Consider the following 20,476-nt stretch of genomic DNA (forward strand, 5'->3'; position numbering starts at 1 on the left):
TGATTCCAGTGGCACAGTGAGCCCAGGACCCACCTCTGGGCATACCTGGCGCACTTAGGGCAAGAAAGCAATTGACACACAACTGACGAACGGAATGCAGAACCAATTAAAACATTCACCCCCAGTCAAGAGACCTGGGTTAAATCCATAATTCTTTTGCTCACCATGCCACCCCAGTTTAGACCTGGCCATATGCAAATCAGTATTGACCCTGTGCCTCATAGGAACAGTCCAGCCCGAACTGCCAGGCCAGGTCCTCCCTGGACCAGAAACAAGCATCCTAGGACCAGTTTCGGGGTATCACCCCTCTTCAGACAGGATAGCTTGATTCCAGTGGCACAGTGAGCCCAGGACCCACGTCTGGGCATACCTGGTGCACTTACGGCGAGAAAACAAAAGACACACAATTGACGGATGGAATGAGGAACCAATCAAAACATTCACCCCCAGTCAAGAGTTCTGGGTTAAATCCATCATTCTTTTGCTCACCATGGCAGAATCATTGAGCAGAAGTGCCATGGAGGTTTCCTGCATAAGAGAAGGCCTGTGTAATGCAAAAAGAAAATGAAAACATAGAAGAGTCCAGTTAAGCATGGTTCATGAAGAGTCACTGTCAGAGGGTGGAGCATAGGCTGTTGTAGAGGTATACAATTAACTTAGATCCAATCTTGTTTGATCTCAGAGCCCAGACAATAGGACAGATAACTAAGTGCATGTATCCGGATTATTAGTGATTGCCTAAACAATTAAATGATTTAGATGTGTCCATCATGTGACATGTCCACACCACAGCTACTTAATTAGAGCCTGCCTCTTCAGCCAGTAGTCTGTATTTTCCTAATCAACGCACCTCTCCAATCCACAGGGGTAGACTTCTTTAGGTCCTCTTGTCTCCTGGCTTGATGGACATTGGTCCTTCTTCTGGCTGCTGTAAATGGTACTTTAAGATTTTTCCCAAAAAAGATAGACCTGTTGAACAAGAAAATGAAAACAAATTGAATATTAGTTTAGTCTAGGTAAACTGAGTAGTCTCAGAAGAAACTAGAGATGATGGAGCTCAGTTAACAAAAGGACAATCAAGTAAAGTAGCTATCCCAGTGGCATGTTCTGGAATGATTACCCAAAATTACATATCAAGTATAGTGTACCTGTAAAGAACCTCCTTGCTATCACATGAATCATCATTCGATATGCATTTGTGCAAGTTACCTGTTGCAAATGTTGTGTCCATTTACCTTTTGTGTCTTTTCTTCCCATGAAAGTGATGCATACACAGTGCAGTCTTTTAAATCTTCACTGGCAGTCTAGCATGAGATTAAAAGAAAGGATAGGAATTATAGGAATCCTCTTGTTCCTTGTGGGAAATGAGGGCTTTCATTGCAGATTCATATCATTGTTCATTTCAAAGTATACAGTTGAAATAAAGTTTGAACTAGTCTTTCTCACCTTTCAATGCTCAATCATCCCAAGCAAAAAATACTGTGTCTTTCTTGATTGATTAGCTGTGCACACTGATCCATTTACGTTTAATTACAATAGCCAATGTAAGCTGCACACCTCATATGTATATAACACAAAAGTAAGATCTGTTCTGTGGTTGTGTATTAGTAAAGTTTCTCCTGAAAGTCAGGGGGGTCATCTAGAGAAGGCTCTCTCACCACTTTTTCCTCCTCCGGTGACCCGTAGACCCTCCCCTCGTCAATGGAGGCAGTGGAGACACGTACCTGATCCCAGCTGAAGGCAGTCGCGGATTGTGTTTGCGGCTTCACGCTGATGTATCACAGACCGCGGAGAACGAATCTTTTGTTGCTGTGTGTCTCTGCCCGATTTTCGGCTTGCTCTCGACAGCTGGATTAAGGTGAGGAGCCGCATGGGTTAAGTGAGCGGAGAGGACGAAAAGACGCCGGGTCAGGTATTTTGAGCTGCTCCTGAGCCGCTTCTGAGCTTGCGGGGCATGTTCTGCGCCGAGAGACCCAGCTCTAAGACATTGCTGGTGGTCTCCTGTGATCTCTTTTGCGTTTTCTGAAGTTGCGTGGTGGACTTTTATCGGATGATTGCCGCCTGGGGATTTGAAGGTTTTATCCCCTTTTCTTGAACTGGTCCCAAATATTAAAGGCTATTAGGGGAGGATACTATCTCCATGAGTGTAACTGCTTTAAAGATGCTATAAAGACGCATACTGCAGTGCTTGAAGTGCGAAATAGCAGAAAAGAAAGGAAAAGAAAGGGGAGAAGGAAGGAAGGAAGGGGAAAAAATATAGACTGAACTTTCAACCTGCGGAAAGGGGGTCAGAGTTGTTCCAACGTTGGTGCTTGCTGCTGATTGCTGAAGGGGATTTTTTTTTTTTTACTTTATATTGATATATTCATATAAACTTTCCCCCTTGCTGCTTTAGTTTGCCTCGGTGGAATCAAAAATTGGGAATACTGATCTCATACTATATCCCAGACAGGCTGCCCATCTGACAGTAGGCCAAATTGAAAGTGCGACGCAATAGTGTGTTCGGGGCACAACTTTTTTACCACTGCTGCACAGGGAACCCTGGCGGGAACTTAAAGCCCAGGGCGCTGTAACCTTTCACCAGCTGGCACAGTCAGTCCCGCTGATTTTCCCGAGCAAGACCCTAAGTCTCTGCTGACACTCACCCTGGTGGGACTTCCAGTCCCAGGGTGCAACGCGACGTCCTCCAGCCCTTTCCAGCGCATCACCACTGCCACAGGTGGGGGGAGGCAGTACCAACGCTACAAAGCGCAGCCTCACCCCCCGCGGTGGCCAAGGGCGGGCCCGTCTGAGGCCGTCAGAGGCTGAAGGAGGCTGGGCTCGGCCACGTCTTTTGGCCTTGGTTTATGCCATTCATATTGTTCTGACGTCCGCTTTGGGAATCCGTACCCTGACCTGGAAACCAAGGACTGGGACTGGGATACAGGGTACAGGGTATTTGTTATCTCTGCAATATTCTGTGTGCCTAGTATTTCTTTTTGGGGGCTATGGCGCCGAAGGAGCTATCTAAGAAGAAATCGATGGTGGACCCCGGCAACAGTCTTTCTGCCAGACCAGGGCTCTGCGCTTTGCACTGCCAAAGTGGGAAATGATCCAGTTGTTAGATCTAAAGTGTACACTAGGAGTCAAATAACTAAAGTTTCTCAAGGGGGCAGCTCTTTACCTCAGCCCAAGAAACGGAAAGGGCTGGGTTCTAGCAAACAAACCATGCCATCATCCAAAGGAGGGCATAGAGGTGCAACAAGAGAGGCTGTCGAGGATGGTGAAGTTCCATCTGGTGTCACATTGGATAATTTTGCCTCGGCTTCACCACTTTTACCCCCTCTGTCAATTATTGATAGCGAGGAGTTCTGGTCTAAAATGGGTAGCATTGTATCTGCTTTATTGAACCCACTGATACAAAAGTTGTCTAATCTGGAAAAGACCATTGATAAACTTGTAAGTGCTGCGTCTCCAGATTCACAGAAGCCGCTACACCCAATAAATGTCCACCCCCCTCAGCCTTCCCTGGCCAGAGCGTCCTGTGCTAATGCTGCTCAGCCCTTTTGGGGCTCATTGCAGTCACAATGATGAATTCTCTAACTCTGGCATGGGCTCTACACCGGTTCAAAATTCTGTTCCATCTAATAGTGAGGTTAACATGTGTACGGGGATATCTCTATCGAGAGCCAGAGACCTAGTTCATATCCAATGTACACATGAACTGTGCCCTAATTCTCATATAACAACCTCCCATAATAAGCACAACCATGCACCCATTAAGGTAATACAGCCTCAAAGGCTGAATGGTTCCTGCGTTAAACCAGGGAGTGACCCGAAATGCAACGATGTGCTTCATTTGCCTCCTGAGGCAACCCCGTATACAATAGTGTTAGCCAACGTTCCTAAATTGTCTCCAGGAGCGCAGGAACACTGGTCTAGTTTGGAAAACAAGTCCTTATTCGAGCTAAATAGGAGGACAAGAATAGGTAACCCGATCCATTCAAACTTCAAAATGGTGAGACGTGTTGGATGGGTAGGGAACTCGAACAAGTCTAGAGAAGGTGATTATGTGGTAGTTTCTTTCGGATCACCCGATCTAGTACATGCTATCCTAGAAAGGGCGGGTAATTGGTCGATGGCGCGCACAGGGATCAGCATTCTACCTCTCAGGTATTTTTATAAAATTCACTGTATGACTCATACACCATTTAGGGGATTTACAACGGAGGGGCAGAGGCAGGCTAGCTTTGCCATCCCAGTTAACAACCAGTTTGATGTCTTTAACCCCTTAGATGAAAATGATTGACTGCCCAAATTGAACATAGTGGGTAGAGGACCTTCTGAACATTCAGCCCAGGATGGGGGTAGTTCTCCTAAAGTCCATCCTTGCATTAGTGTGAAAGTTGGGGGGACTACTGGCATGAGAGAGGAGGATAGGGACTCTCCTGCGAAATCTACTACTTGTAGTGCGCACCAAGAGAGTTGGCTCACTCCTAACTTACACATAAATGAGTTGGCTATCCGGAATGCTGTCCACATTCCAACCCTTGAGCCCGAGGCTGTCGATCTTTATATCGAATCAAGAAGTGGGGATTTCTCAATTACAGCCATTGTAGAAACACATGTAAATATAACTGATGGTGCAGCTGTGTCATGGCCTGTATTTCTCGCGGCTGTCGGACAACCGGTTACAAAACTACATTTCCCACAGCGCCCCGTTTCGCGAGCTCGCGGCTTGGGAAACCGCGCGTTTGCTGATTGGGCAGCTATTTAAGCCCCGCCCAGTCCAGGAAGCGGGGCTTGACAATTCTAATTCGTTCCAGCACGCCAGGCGGACGGTGCTTCCCCGCCGGAGGTCGGGCGTGAAAGCTACGTTCCAGATTCACCCTGAGATCAAGCTGCTTCCAGAGAATTCGTTCAGTCCAGGATAGCACCGGGCGGAAGGTGTTTCCCCGCCGGAGGTCGGGCGCTTGCTTCACACTTGACGACATCTCGATAGGAACAGGTAGGGCTCCTCGGGAGCACGAGACCCTTGGTTCCTCTCCGACAAACTTCCCTTAGGAGAACAGAGCGTGTTCGCTTTGTTACTAGGTACTTAGGCCCTTATACGCGTGCTTGAAAACGCGTAGTACAGCTTTCCAAACCCTCCGGCAGTAAGAGCTGCACATTTCACGCTGTGCCGATAACAGCGTGACTCGTTTTGAGGAAACTCGGAATCCTAGATGCACGCTGTGAATTGAACAGCGTACCGGCTAGGAAAGACTTCAGTGGAGGACGACACGACTGGACACGCACCCGTACCGGTCACTCCTATCACTTAACTATTTCACTTCCTTGAGTACATTGGTGTCCAAGGAACTACAACATCCTTACCCCCACTCCTTGAGGTAAGCTGCGTGGGGAACTGATTGGGGTCCTCCCGAAAGAGGGTAGTAGGCATTGCAGGCCGGGGGACGTATACTGTCTCTGATGCCTGCCTGTGCTCCCTTCTAGTTGGTGCGACCTTCCCCGATGCCCCGGCACATCAGAGGCTCGTCGAAAGATTCCATCGCACTGTCTTCAAGACCAGTTTCTTCACTCCCTTCTCTCCCGGTGGGGCGCCAGTTCCCAGAGTAGTTGTTTTCTCTCTGGGGGAAGCCGCGCTATCGGGAAGAAGGACCTTTTCTTCGAACATCATCCCTGCTGTCTTCTAGTCAGGTTAGTGGTTTTTCAGGTAAGCTGCTAACACAGCCTCGACAGATTGTCATGCCCAAGTAGCTTAGATAGCCCGGGCGATGGATACTAATATAGTCCTACATTCCTTACTGGAGACCCTCGCAACCCTCCAGCAAGAGGTACATACTTCCCGCCTAGAAAGCCAAGAACTAAAAAAGGAACTGGGAACGTTGCGCAGGGAAGTGGCAGGCATTTCCCGACAGGAGAAAGGGAAAAGGTCGTATATCAAGGATTGGACTCTTCCCCCCCCCCAAACCACCACGTCACCAGCATTAGGGGGTGGGGCACAGGGTCCTGGACCCTTTACAATGCCGACCGCACCTGCCACCCATGATGGCACAGCTCCCACAGTGCATGTCGTACAGACTCAAAGCATTCCCCTTGCTCCTCCTGAGCGATTCTTCGGGGATCCGAAAAGATTTGAAATCTTTTTAAACCAGAGTAGACTTCACTTCTTATGCAAACCAGCACTATTCCAGGACGAGGAGGTGAAAACCTCCTTTATGATGTCGTACATGGGAGGAAGTGCCGCCAGTTGGATCATTCCATTAATGGAACGCAACGATCCAGTGCTCCATAATTTCCAGGACTTTTGCAAGGAAATGAGGAAATTATTTGACTGCAAATCACACATGATGACACTTGATAAAGAACTCCTCACCCTGCGACAGGGATCACAGGATTTGCTCACCTATATCACCACATTTAATCGCCTCGTGGTAGAAACCGATTGGCCCCCAGAGAAAAGGACGACGTTATTCTTTCAAGGCTTAAGGGGCGAATTAAAAGATGTCCTGTCCCAGGTTGTCCAGCTGCCGAATACCTGTGAGGAACTGATCGAGCTGACGGTACAGTTAGACCATCGTGTACAAGAACGAAAAAGAGAAAAAGGAAGAACCGAGATTCGTTTTCCGCCGCTGCGTACCAAGGCCTCCACGGACCTACCCCCAAAAGCAAACGAAGGGACAGAACCGATGCAAATAGGGGGGCTTCGAGGGCCCTTAACCTTAGAAGAGAAGGAGAAACGCCGGCAACAAAAGCTCTGCTTATATTGCGGAAAGAGCGGGCATTTTATCCGCGAGTGCCGGGCACGAGCCAACGCATCTGAAAGGCCAAACCCTTCTCCTAAACAAGCAGCGGCTCTTCTTCCACCGACGGAAAACTGGAAGACCCAAGACTGAAGGAGACCTCTCCCTTGGGTCCAGAGACAGAAAAGGTCTCGGCCTCTCTTGCTAACACTATCCAGCCGTCTGTAGCACATCTGAATGTATGTATCACCTTATGGACCGGACCCACCACCACCGTGGAAGTGGCAGCCTTCTTGGATTCTGGAGCCACAGGGAATTTCATCGACCAGACCTATGCCCAAGCCATAGGAGTACATACAATACGGAAGAAAGTCCCTGAGGTGGTAAAAGCGGTGGATGGGACACCCCTTACCTCAGGGCCGGTGCAATACCATTCCGTTCCCCTCCAGATGAGGGTGGGAAGGAATCACCATGAAAGCATACAGTTCGACCTTATTGATGCTCCCCACTTCCGCCTCATCTTGGGAATGCCATGGCTCACCCTGCATGACCCCGTTATCCGATGGTCGGAAAGGTCCGTATCCCTTACTTCGGAGTATTGCCAAGCACACTGTCTGACAGAACCGGACCTCACGGAGAGAGAGACCCGTCCTGTGGCGGGGTTGTTGGCGGAGGGATGTGAAGACACCTTCTGCTGCAGTACCACACTACCAGAAGAATACCAAGAGTATAGCCATGTCTTTGACAAAGAGAAAGCCACGCGATTGCCCCCCCATAGGTCGTACGATTGTCGTATTGACCTCCAAGCAGGAGCCAACATACCCTGTAGTAGGGTGTACGCCCTCACTGAGCCAGAAACGCGGTACCTGAAGAATTACCTAGACGAAAACCTTGCCTCCGGATTTATCAGGCACTCCTCATCCCCTGCTTCTTCCCCCCTTTTTTTTATATCCAAGAAGGACTGTGACGAATTGAGAACCTGTATCGATTATAGGGCAATCAACAGTATTACGATAAAAAATCGATATCCATTACCCCTCATACCTGTTCTCTTGGACCAATTAAAAGGAGCTCGTGTGTTTACGAAATTGGATCTTCGAGGAGCTTACCACCTGGTAAGGGTCCGCACAGGGGATGAGTGGAAGACAGCCTTCAGGACAAAATTTGGACTATACGAGTACCAGGTAATGCCGTTTGGGCTATGCAATGCCCCCGCAGCCTTCCAATACTTCATGGACGACGTACTGCGGGGGTTGTTAGACACCATCTGCATAGTCTATATCGATGACATTCTCATCTATTCTACAAACCTACAAGAACACGTGGAGCATGTCAAGGTAGTATTGGACAGACTCAGGCAACATTCATTGTACGCCAAACTGGAAAAGTGCCTTTTTCACGTGAACGAAATATCATTCCTGGGATATGTCATCAACGCCCAAGGATTTCAGGTGGATGCGGGAAAGGTGGAGGCCATCGTTCTTTGGAAGGCTCCCAAGAATATCAAGGCAATTCAAAGCTTTCTTGGCTTCGCCAATTATTATAGGCGGTTCATTAAGAATTTCTCCAAGGTTATCCACCCCATCACACGCCTCCTCCGCAAAAACACCCCCTTCATATGGGATAAAGAAGCAGAACAAGCATTTCAAGAGCTGAAGAATCGATTCACTCAAGCTCCCATACTTCGACACCCGGATCCCAGTCTACCGTACATTGTAGAGACCGATGCATCTCAATTTGCGTTGGGAGGTATCCTCTCCCAAAGACACCCAGAAACAGGACAAATACATCCGGTAGCATATTACTCCAAAAAACTTACACCTTGCGAAATAAACTATTCCATAACAGACAAGGAACTCCTCGCCATAAAAAGAGCCTGTGAAGAATGGCGACACTACCTCCAGGGAGCCAGACATACAGTTGAGATCTACACAGATCACAGAAACCTACTATTCCTAAAGTCAGCAAAGGCCCTCACGCCCAGACAACTCCGATGGTCCTTATTCTTCTCAGACTACGACTTTATGATTAGATACAAACCCGGAACACGAAATGGGAAAGCTGATGCACTGTCACGCATTCCCTTCCCAACAGAAAACAAGCCAGAAGGAACCCCGGAGGGACCACCCATTCTGCCGATGGAAGCATTTCATCCCAAAACCCTAGCAACAACCTTTTCGGACTCCTTTTTGGAGGACCTACGAGAGACACTCAAACAAATAGACCCGCAACAGTGGATTGACGACGATCCCGACATTCGTTCCTCAGAAAAGGAATTTCTCTATCACAACCGAAGGTTATACCTTCCAGACAAACCTCAGCAGCAACAAGCCATCTCTTGGGCGCATGACACAACCTTAGGAGGACACCTGGGAGAACACAGGACCATCGCATCCTTAGAACGTTCCTTTTGGTGGCCCACGATGAAGAACGACACCAAGGAGTATATCCAAAATTGCTTTGTGTGTGCCCAGAGCAAAACCAGCCATGCACGACCTACGGGGCTACTTCGCCCCATTCCGATACCCGCACTCCCGTGGCACACAGTATCAATGGACTTCATTGTAGAAATGCCCCCATGTGACGGCTTTACTACCATCTTGGTGGTGGTGGATCATCTCACCAAAATGGGACACTTCATCCCCTTGAAGCGATTACCTACGTCAGCAGAACTAGCAGTGGCCTTCCTCCAACACGTAGTGAAGGCCCATGGACTACCCAGGGTTCTTATCACCGACAGAGGCTCCCAATTTACTTCTCGGTTTTGGAAATCGCTATGTACAACCATGGGAGTGGACGCAAGACTGTCAACCAGTTATCATCCCCAAACCGACGGGAAGACGGAACGTCTTAACCAAACACTTGAACAATATCTCCGCTGCTTTTCACTACAGAATACTATGGACTGGGTTCCTTTAATATGGCTAGCCGAGTTCTCTTATAATAATGCTGACCATGCCACTCTAGGTTGTTCCCCATTTTTCTGTTTATACGGGTTTCACCCGTACATGCTTCCATTTGAATGGCCCGCAGAATCCCAGCACCCCACGATACAAGAACACCACGACCACCTCCGAACAGTGCTTAAAGAAGCAAGAAAGCAGCTACAAAACACACAAACCACATATAAACACTACGCTGATAAAAAGAGAAGTCAGGAACCTAGCTATCAGGTAGGAGATAAGGTATGGTTGGCCACTAAATACTTGCGGCTAAAAGGGATGGGTAAACTGGGCCCTAAATACATCGGCCCATACTGCATAGAACGGTTAGTGAATCCAGTAGCCATGAAATTGTCTCTTCCCCAGGCCTGGAAAATCCACCCGGTGTTCCATGTGTCCCTACTAAAACCCTGTCCCCAGGATATGAGACTACCAGCGCTCCCTCCACCAGTAGAAATAGACGGACAAGAGGAGTATGAAGTCAAAGAACTCCTGGATTCCCGAATAGTGAGGGGTAGGGTGCAATATCTGGTAGACTGGAAAGGATACGGGGTGGAGGACCGAACATGGGAACCCTTAGACAACCTAAATTGCCCTCGATTACTGAGGCACTTCCATGCCACTCATCCAGGAAAACCAGGACAACCACCGAGACGGCGGTCCTCCAGAGGGGGTACTGTCATGGCCTGTATTTCTCGCGGCTGTCGGACAACCGGTTACAAAACTACATTTCCCACAGCGCCCCGTTTCGCGAGCTCGCGGCTTGGGAAACCGCGCGTTTGCTGATTGGGCAGCTATTTAAGCCCCGCCCAGTCCAGGAAGCGGGGCTTGACAATCCTAATTCGTTCCAGCACGCCAGGCGGACGGTGCTTCCCCGCCGGAGGTCGGGCGTGAAAGCTACGTTCCAGATTCACCCTGAGATCAAGCTGCTTCCAGAGAATTCGTTCAGTCCAGGATAGCGCCGGGCGGAAGGTGTTTCCCCGCCGGAGGTCGGGCGCTTGCTTCACACTTGACGACATCTCGATAGGAACAGGTAGGGCTCCTCGGGAGCACGAGACCCTTGGTTCCTCTCCGACAAACTTCCCTTAGGAGAACAGAGCGTGTTCGCTTTGTTACTAGGTACTTAGGCCCTTATACGCGTGCTTGAAAACGCGTAGTACAGCTTTCCAAACCCTCCGGCAGTAAGAGCTGCACATTTCACGCTGTGCCGATAACAGCGTTGACTCGTTTTGAGGAAACTCGGAATCCTAGATGCACGCTGTGAATTGAACAGCGTACCGGCTAGGAAAGACTTCAGTGGAGGACGACACGACTGGACACGCACCCGTACCGGTCACTCCTATCACTTAACTATTTCACTTCCTTGAGTACATTGGTGTCCAAGGAACTACAACATCCTTACCCCCACTCCTTGAGGTAAGCTGCGTGGGGAACTGATTGGGGTCCTCCCGAAAGAGGGTAGTAGGCATTGCAGGCCGGGGGACGTATACTGTCTCTGATGCCTGCCTGTGCTCCCTTCTAGTTGGTGCGACCTTCCCCAATGCCCCGGCACATCAGAGGCTCGTCGAAAGATTCCATCGCACTGTCTTCAAGACCAGTTTCTTCACTCCCTTCTCTCCCGGTGGGGCGCCAGTTCCCAGAGTAGTTGTTTTCTCTCTGGGGGAAGCCGCGCTATCGGGAAGAAGGACCTTTTCTTCGAACATCGTCCCTGCTGTCTTCTAGTCAGGTTAGTGGTTTTTCAGGTAAGCTGCTAACACAGCCTCGACAAGCTGGTGATTCAGGGTGCGCCACTGACAGTTGTCATAGGGCAATCCACTGCTTAAGTATATTATCCTGGAACTTAGCAGGGATTCAGTCAAAACTACAAGATCCCGACTGGTTTACGGCCATGGGTAATATTGATATTTCTGCGTTTCAAGAAACCTGGGCTTTAGATAAGGTTTATTTTAATGGCTATTCTTATTGCGTGAATGCTCTCCTTCCAAAAACATCTGGTAGGGCTTGTGGCGGACTGCTAATATTGGTTAAAAATACCATAGCCTGTAGATACAGATAACTTTTAATAAACTCACCTGATATATTGGGTATTCAACTTACCTTCCCGTCTGGTTTAATCTTAACCTTGCTTAATGTGTACGCCAGGTCAGAACCCTTTAACAGTGAATCTGCAGTAATCTCACTTCTAGATGACCTAGTGGGAGAATATCAGGTGAACTCTAAAATTATAGTTGCAGGAGATTTTAATGCTTCATTTGAACCCTCCACTTTACTAAGTGCGTCCCTTGAAGAGGAGGATGAGGTTTGGGGCATCCCCAATTTGGTAGCAGGTAAATCCGCCCAGCGTCAGTCTAATATATCTCTGCAGATTGCCTCTTTATCTGCCGGTAGGAGCCTGAGGGCATGCAATGGGAGAACCCCTTCAGATTTAGGAAGAAAGGCTACTTTTAAGAGGGGCATCTATACAAGTATCATAGACTATATTTTTGCGGATTTTAGAATATGGTCTTTAGTGGAGGACATGATAATTGAACCAAGGACTGATAGTGATTATAACGCTCTGTTTTTAAAATTAAGGGTTTAGGGGTGCTCATTGTTACATTTCTAAACTATTAGAGTCAAGTCCAACTAATAACCATAGGAGAGTTAGATATCCCAAAATCCAAGCTGATCAAGTTCTTTATGCTAATTTATATAAGTCTGTAGCGGCTACCCTAACTTGTATGTCCAACCATAAGGATAGCACTGTTTTGTCTAACACTTTGTATGTTACTGCCGCACACAAATGCCTTTTTGAAGAGTTGTAGCTAGTCTTTTTAAAACCTAGGCGAGCTGGGAAAAGTGTCAGTGTAAGGTATTGCAACTGGTTTAATGACAACTGTAAGAGTGCCAAGAAGGCACTACAATTAGCAGTTAGGGGGCGTTCTAGATCGGATTTAATTTTTGCCCGCAACAAATATAAAGCCATTCTTTGTAAAGCCAAATGTGAATACGCTGACACCAATTGGAATGATTTAGTTCTAGCAGCAAAGGCAAGAGACTGCCGTCAGTTTTGGTCGATTGTGTCAAAGGGGACTGCGGAGTATTCCACCTCAAATAGTCATCATATCCAGCGGGAGGTTTGGGTGGATCATTTCTCTGGCTTATACTCTGATGATAGGGTCATTACAGATGCCTATGCTGTTCAGTCAGTGCCGTCTTTAGATGTCACTGCTTCTGATGGGCCCACAGATAACCCCCAAGACTTTTCAGCCTTGAAGATACTTTGTCAGCAACCCAGAAATTAAAAACAGGTAAAGCCCCGGGACCCGACCTGATACCAGGGGACTTGTATAAGTCTGAACCCGCGATATGGGCACCATACATTAACCTTTTATCTAACTGTATATGAGCTGGTGGTGATATTCCCGAAACTTGGAGGGGGGCAGAGGTAATAACCATTTTTAAAAAGGGTAACCCTGCTATCCCCTCTAATTATAGACTCATCAGTTTGATTGACAACTTACAGAAGGTTTTTGCTAGACAAGTTTTAGATAAACTTCAGGACTGGATGGATGAAAAGATGATACTGTCCCCAGCTCAAGCTGGTTTCCGCGCAAATATTAGCACGTGCGAACAAGCTTTTAGATTTTCTCTGTTAGCATGGAAGTACGTTCTACTCAGGAAACAGCGGCTTTATGTGGCTTTCGTGAACCTGCGAGCTGCATTCGATTTGGTACCACGTAATCTACTGTGGAAGACTATGCTTGATCAAGGTGCCCCGGCTGACCTGGTGACTGTGCTTGCTAGATTGCATAAGGATTATTATGCCCAGGTTAGCTGGGGAGTAAATGGGAAACTGACAGAGAGGATTCCGATTGATCGTGGGGTGCGTCAGGGGTGTGTCCTCGCCCCCACATTGTTCTCTCCGTATATTAACGATGTGGTGAGTTGTCTATTGGATTGTAAAAATGACGCCCCTTCATTGAATAATGCAAAAGTACCCATTTTGCTATTCGACGATGATTCATTATTAATATACACTACTCCTATGGGTTTACAAGTTTTATTGAATAAATTCTTGAGCTTCTTCAAGGAGAAGAGGCTGGAACTGAATACTACGAAAACTAAATTTATGGTGCTCGGTAAATCAAGGGGTGGCAAACGACAGGTTAAGATCAAATATGAACCCCTGGATCGAGTAAAAGATTTTGATTACTTGGGCATTGGCCTAAATGAGTCACTTAGTTGGGAATACCAGCTGTAGAAGAGTCTCCTAACATTATGTCAGAGATCGAAATCTGTTTTAAGATTTTTTTTTAAATCTTACACTCAACCCCTCTCCCCGGCCCTTGAAATATACCATGCAAAGGCCCAAAATGGAGCACTGTACGAAGCGGAGATCTGGGGGTTCACTCCTGTAAATCAGTTAACGACTTGTGAGAACAACTTTGGACCATCTTCTCAATTGTCATTGGTGCTGCCACTTGCTGTGCCTCCATTGTCTGCACCCATGCACTTGACTTAAGTATGCCATATGAAACCATCAGATGATGGTAGTGCACCTGAAGGTGTTGGCCCTGTGGGTTTAGTAGCTGGCAATGGTGTTGGTTGCTGCTGCAGAGACTGAAAACCAATAGCTCCCCCTGTCTGGAGGTTGAAGGCTGCACTTCAATTCTCCCTGACCTCAAATTTCCAGTCATTCTTCTTCTAGATTACCCACTTTACTGATGATCCACGTATTGTAAATTGAGACATCCATTTCTGAGAAAGAAATAAAAGTGACTAGCGCTTTTGTGGAGTGTTACGTTATGTTAAAGCCATTTGATATAGCGTTGAATAAATCATACCCAGAAGTGTAGCTTGATGCTAGCAACCAGCAACCCTCAAAATGGGAGCAGAGGCGGAACAGGGGGACGTTAAAGATTAGGCAGATTGTGGTATTCTGCACCACCTAGAGTTTGGTCAGCAAATACTCGTTTGCTGCTACTAGCAGAGCATTTCAATAGTCCGGGAGTGATCAGTGCCTAGACAAGGGTTTTTCTTGATGACACAGGGAGCCATGGGAAGATTTTCCTGAGTAGTCGCAAAGTGGAAAAGCAGGGGACACATATGGTGCTGATTTGGTCATTCATAGAAAGTGTCTGGTTTAGCTTGACACTGATATTTTTACTACCACTTTAGGATAAAGGGCAGGGCCTAATTCAGTGGAACAGCAATCCGCTGACCAATACTCCTGAGCCCTGCCAAACAGTATTATCTCTGTTTTTCACCATTTCGTTGGAGACACTTGATAGCCATCCAATAGGCGATTTTCACAATATCCGGAGCACGCCTAAGAGAGATGACTAGTTGGGTGTCATCAGCAAAGGACACGATCTCAAAGCCTCAGGATCTGACAATCTGCACGAGCGGGCCATGTAGACATTAAACAATGTCAGGCTCAGGAAAGAACCCTGCAGGACTCCTTTGTTAACCCGCATAGAGCAGTAACTGAAGGAGTCTAACGTGATGGGTTGGGTACAATTGCTAAGGAAGTCCCTGAGCCAGTATAGTGCTCTGCCATGTATACCTGCATCGTGCAGCATGCGGAGTAGAATGGAATGTGAGACCATGTCGAACGCTGCCGACAGATCTAGCAGAACCAAGATTCCCAGAATACCTGCTTCAAATGAGATCCAATATCGTGGCACAGGTGTACTCTTGGGAGGGCACAGTCTCTTTTTGCACATATTGTTAGTGTTGAAGTAAATGATTAGGCTGTTGACCAGGGTAGGTGCTTTTTCATTGACAATGCTAAAAAAAAAATGTTCTACCTTTAGCAAATGTTCCTGCAACAGATGCAACAATGGGATAGCTTTGTAAATGGTATTATCCCCCTTGCTGACTTCCTGCATCAAAATCTCGAAAAGGAGAAGTATTTGGATCAAATAATCCATTGGCCCCCATTTGTCCACCTCTATCATCACGGCTTTGGGAGGTGCATCCTGCATCGCCTCACAGTTGAAATAAATAATGATTGAGAGGCCTGTACTGCTAAAACAGGCCTTGTAGCATTTATTATATTCAGTTCCAATGTGTTGGCACAGCCTTTATGAGGGTGTCTACAAGTAATTCATTAACATGTAGATTGATCCTCAACAGCTTCCAGCCTTTGAATGAATGAATAAAATGAGTGCAAATTCTTCAACAGGTGACTGGTATGTTGTTGTCTTCTATTTTTAGGAAGTCCTGCACAATTAGTTTATGCATTGCACTAAACACACAACTCTGAAGTATCCTGCATCACCCATGGCTTTGACAATATTACTACCATTGTCGGTGGCAACAGAGAGTCATCTCCCAGTTCTGGGGGAAGCCGGAGTTGCATATCAAAGGCAGCAGGGGCTTGGAAGCACCTGGCCTTGATATGCTAAATCGCTAGCCATCCTACTGGAGAGGGTGTGACACCTTTCATCCGGAGCAGTCATTTTTCCTGTCCTCTGAGAGTGCGGGTACTTATCTCCAGGGGGTCAGAAACTCTCTGTGATGGCAGGCTGGTTGATACCAGTCTGCCAACAAATTAGACGACTGGTAGGTTTTCAGGGTCCGCCTCCAAGGTGCCCTCTGGGTGCATGTCATAATAAATCCAACATTGAAATCAGAGTGGATTTATTAAGATGAGGTGTTTGATACCAAACACCATTATTTTCAGTGAAGCCATTATTTAGCTGGATAACTCGTATTGACCAGTGTCCAGTACATACCATAAGATGGCTTCCCTGTTCACTTGCAATATCTTGTAATAGAACTAGAGCTCACAGGGGCATATCTAATAATGCAGATATATCCTCACATGTTCTATAATGCACCCTGCCTTAGGGCTCTTAAGGCCTGCTGTAGAGGTGACTTACATATAGTAAATGCAATGTATGGTCATTGCACACAGGCAGTGTGCACTGTTGTGTTTTCAGACAGGCTTGCACGCTGTCAGTTTGCATGTAGCTTTTGTGGAGGTCCCTTTGGGTGGCGTAAGACATGCTGCAGTCCATAGGGGCCCTTTTTAGTACCCATGCCCTGGGTGCCACAGGTTCCATTTACTAGGGACATGCAAGGGTACTAAAGTCCTTGCCAATTGGGTTACAATTAGACATGTCATTTTTAATGGAAAGAACACTGGCACTGGAGCCTGGTTAACAGGCTTCAGTGCACTGTCCGACAGTATCTAGCAGATCAAATGGGGGCAAAAAGTGGGGTGACATCTGCAAAGTAGTCCAGCTTCCTACACCATTCATAGGGTTTAGTATTACATTGGTCCAGGAGATTGGCATCTGTATTTGATTTTTTCATGGCGACCATTGCAACTGTTGTTTTCTGCCAAACATCTAGAAAAGCGTCCTCAGCATTGCGATCAGCAGTTAAGTATTGCTTTAGTCTCTTGAAGATCCAGTGTGCAGTGATGCAAATGGAATCTGTTGCGTAACAACTGGTCCATATGTCTGTTGTGAGGTGGATGAACTGAACAGTGCTCTCCTTCATAGTGTCACTAGCCAATTGAGGCACAGCAACAGTGGAAATATAGGCCTGGCTTGGAACTTTCCATTCTGGGCAGAGAGCCTCTACAAATTCAAGAAAGCCCTCAATTTCCACAAAAGACAAGCATTTGCAGTGCAATAGGTCTCGCAACTACGAGAGTTTGAGTTATTGGCATTGTAAATGACAATGCCTTTTATTTATGTGTTGGTTTTTAAAACATAAATAAAAGGCATTGTCATTTACAATGCAAATAGCTTAAACTCTCGCAAATGCGAGACCTATTGCATTACAAATGCTTATTTGTAAAAGTGCCCCATGCCACGCTTTTACATTAAAGGCGGCCTGCCCCTTTCTTTAGATGACCCACCTCTAAAACAAGGTGAGTGGCCGCCATTAAAGTGAAAGAGCTGTATCGGGTGCTTTTACAGAAATAAGAGCATTTGTTTAAGTTGACAAGCATAAATGTAAAAAAAAGATCGATTTGGGTGACTTGCGCGACCCATCCCGCGAGTTGTGCGTGGTGGCCCTATTGTGAAAATGAAAGCGTGCATAGCGCACCGCTAATACAAACAAAAAAAACAGCCATCATTCATAACGCTGGCGTCCCACCAGTGCTGTTTCAAGTAAGTAAGAAAAGAGTTCTTCCGAAGGGCTAATGCAAGCTACACAGTAAGGACACATGTAAAAGGGCCAGACCTGATGGGAGGTTACAACAGAAGACAGGGAGGTACTAAGGAGGGACTAATAAGCCTATTAACAAATCAAAAGCCAATATTTACAAAGGACAGTCACAACAGCCATTTCAAAAGATGGGCGGAGAGTGGGCGGAGCTTCAAGTCCATACCTGAATATAGCATGCCTCGCAGAGCAGTGCATGCGCTGCCCAGGCTCGACCTAAAAAAGGGTGGAGGTCAAGTGCTATCATTTTAGTCAGGTTTCCATTGTATAAATGGACTTTCTCATGGGTTCAGTGGTATGGTGACTCATTGGGGAACATAGCCTTGATAGTTGGGTTCTGTGACTGTTTTGTTTGTGATTCCTCCACTTCTGACTTATGGGGTGCTTAGGTGCTTTGTGGTGACTGTATCACTCTGTCAATTGCACCATTCTAAAGTTGCTGTGGGTGATGACTGCTCACTGCAAGCTACATGAAACAGGGCTGCTTTGCATGACGCTGACATCCACCACCTCCTTCTATTGGTTGAATGTCTTCTACTCTCTCACTACCAGCAGCATTCTTCTTGAGTTGCTCTGCCCACATGATCGTGTGCTGAATTTTTAGATGCCCAGTTGTTCCTGGCACTATAAAATCCACCTGAAAATCTTTTTTATTTGCAAACTGAGCATTCTGCAATGTGTTCTTCGTGGTGCCTGGCTGTAAAGAAGTCCCAAACTTGAGAGAAGAGTTTTCTTATGGTGCCAAAGCCTGAATAACTTGTTGAGGTGGAACTAGGTGGTTGTGTTGGCCTTTCTCTAAGTGTGGGCTGTAACTGAGGTTGGGATGGTGGTTGCTGCATATTTTTGAGGCTTTGAAATTATGGAAGCAGGAATTTTCGGTGGAACTACATCATTAAAAGCAGGTTGAAGAGAGGTGAACTGTACTTCCTCTGTGCCACTCTCCACAATAACCATCACTGGTTCATCAACTTCCTCACTTTCAAGGCTTTCTGGAACCTTTGTTTTTCCTTATCTCTCATGATGGGTCTTGGTTGGGTTCCAATCCATATCAAGATCCTCAGAAGGTGGGCTTGGAGAAGATGTGGGAGTGATCCTCATTTTCTTACTGGAGATAGTGAGGCTGATGTGTCTAGTGGCAGAGCAATCACAGCAACATCCTCCTCTGCAGCAAGCTCAAATTCTTGCTCTGCTTCCACTTCTGGAAGATCCAGTGTTGCATGCTGCAGTTCCTCTTGCTGACTTTTCTGTGAAGATTCAGTTTGCTTCTCGCAAAATTCGATTTAAGACTGACTACTCTCCAGGACTACAGTCACTAGTCCACTGAGAGACATGGGTTTTAGGTATGGAGGTGGTGCTCTTGATCCAGGGGTGATCATCCTCCCAGCCTCTTCCTGCCCAGAGGAAGCCGCAACAGGTATGCTGCGTTTCCATAAAATTGTGGAGGCTTGATGACAGTGGTGGCACTGGCTATAGACTTCTTCTCCTCACTGCATGTTTCTTGGCTGGAACCTTCAGCTTTTGGACCATCTTTTTTACTTTGTAAATGGGTTAGCACTTAGCAAAAGCAGAAGAATTTTGATGATGACTCTGGTGTCGAATTCACATAATTCATAGACTTCTCTCCATTTCAGCACTGTGCATTATGTGACGTCTCATGCAACTGCGGATACTAAACATGAAGCAGAAAGACAGTGAAACTGAGACAAACTAGCCAATAAATTCCAAGTCATCATCATGCTAAATGTTTAACAGCAATGTATCCATGCATAAACTAATTTTTGCTTGATGTTACACAGTAAAAGCTAACATGCCCTCAAAGATTATGGATCTGTGGGGGCGTGGCTTTGGCCCGCGGAGAATGGTGGTGTCTGGGTGAAGCGCTCCGACGGGTCCCGGAGGTTTCGCTCTACATCGCGCAACCAAAAAGCAGACAGGACGTCGGAAGATGCGCTGAGTATCCTGAGTCTTTCGGCGCCTTCTAAATCGTAAGGATAATCTTGCATTTCCGCAAGTGAGTTCCTTCGGCAGCGACGCACTATCGCAGCCGCCATCTTAGGATCTGCATCAAAGGCGGCATTTTTCAAGAACACGGAGGTACGGGCCATGACGTCCTTAACGTCGCCTTGACTGTTTTTTATAACATGCATCGCCCCCACGCATTGAAATGCACATTTTCTGGATTTTCTTCCATTCTTTCTGAAGGCAGAAGTTTGTTTGTTGTTTAAATACTTCATTCTTCCAGACTGTGAGGAGAACATTGCCGGCCATTTTGCGCACCCTTCTCTTCATATATGGCGCAATATACTTCATAATCTTTTGGATTGTTGGTCACCTTTTGATCCCTTGCGTTATATTTACAACCTCAGCTGTTATGATTTCCACATCAATGGGATTTCATTTCTGGTTCTATATAAAGCACAGTCATAAATAGGTAATTGTTTATCAGGCTTCAAGTTCAATGGACACTCAGAATTTGATTTTCTCTACCATTTCTGCATATTTTATATAAATTCCACGCGGTTATTTCCTCCTATTTGCATATTCCCCCGAGAGTCATAAGTTTTATACCTTTTTCTTACTGAATGGTGTGCTGCTGGCTCTATGGGCAGAACGAAAGGAGCTCTACCTACAAAGTCACAA

The 20,476-nt window shown here is 46.6% G+C and overlaps 1 long non-coding RNA gene across 1 annotated transcript in view; it reads right to left on the bottom strand.

Annotated features, from left to right (window-relative positions):
* Positions 1-391: 391 nt before the first annotated feature.
* Positions 392-20,476, bottom strand: part of LOC146866042 (uncharacterized) — a 39,756-nt gene continuing 19,671 nt past the window's right edge. Inside the window, exons 2-3 of the long non-coding RNA XR_014976753.1 lie at positions 1,236-1,304; positions 392-969 (exon numbers count right to left, since the gene is read on the bottom strand). This is a non-coding gene — a long non-coding RNA (uncharacterized LOC146866042). The remainder of the gene's footprint in view (positions 970-1,235; positions 1,305-20,476) is intronic.

Source organism: Triturus cristatus, chromosome 2_1 (genome assembly GCF_964204655.1).
Source record: "Triturus cristatus chromosome 2_1, aTriCri1.1, whole genome shotgun sequence".
In the NCBI taxonomy this organism is placed as follows: Eukaryota; Metazoa; Chordata; class Amphibia; order Caudata; family Salamandridae; genus Triturus; species Triturus cristatus.